Below are 996 nucleotides of genomic sequence, written 5' to 3'. Positions count from 1 at the left end.
AACTGCGTCACAAGACGATTAAATGCTGCTGGTGCATTTGACAGCCCTTGGGGCATCATCAGCCACTCCCAGAGCATACCGCTTGGAGTGCTTACTGCTGTCAGCGAAATGTCACTCGCTCTCATGAGTAATTGGTAATAGCCGTCTGCCAAGTCGAGTGCACTGTACTTCGTGCATCCCACCATGTTGTTCTGAAGAACATCCTTTCTAGGAATCGGCGTCTGTGCCGGAATGGTGGCAGCGTTGAGCTTATTGTAAGCATGAACAATACGTCACTTATCGTTCGGCTTCCGAACACAAAACGTGGCTGTCGAATGGGGAGACTTGCTCTCACGTACCATCCCTGCGTCGTTTTTCACACGGAAACAGGCGTTGATGCCTTTGTACTGCTCTCTGGGCAGGGGCCATTGGCGTGTTACGCAGTATTTGGTTCCCGGTACCAGGTCGATCTCATGACGCACACCTCGGTTCGGAGGTAGGACCAAAGGCGGGTCTTTGGAGACGACGTCTTGAGACCTTTACCGAAGGATAGTACAGATCCAAGGGATTCCGTATGATCGACGATCCACTTTGTGCGTTTAGCACTCTCTTGGTGTCCGCCAAGACAGCCTCATCTAACGGATTTTTATGAATTGTGATCGGTCTTTTATTTATTAGTAGCCTCAAGAACTCGATCACTTTTGACAGGAGGTCTACAATTCGTAGAGGGCTACTATTTCTCGACGACATCAACGTCATCCAATGCTTGGTCTAGTTCGTCTACATTGAAAGGATCATCTTCTCCTTCACTGTCGGCATCGCTCCACCTTTGCTGGAATTTCCACCCGTAAACATCATGGTTCCAAATGAACCACTGTGACGGACTTCTGTGAAATCCTGCAGCTTCAATAGAGTTCAAGACCACTGATGTGGGTGTTTCTCGCCACGCCGTACGTACCCAACTGCACACAGTGTCAACTGATGAAGGGCGGGGATTGCCGCGTGGGGTGTATCCAG

Source organism: Plasmopara halstedii (assembly GCF_900000015.1).
Source record: "Plasmopara halstedii genome assembly, contig: Scaffold_1583, whole genome shotgun sequence".
NCBI classification, from domain to species: Eukaryota; Oomycota; class Peronosporomycetes; order Peronosporales; family Peronosporaceae; genus Plasmopara; species Plasmopara halstedii.
This window is presented reverse-complemented; position numbering follows the sequence as displayed.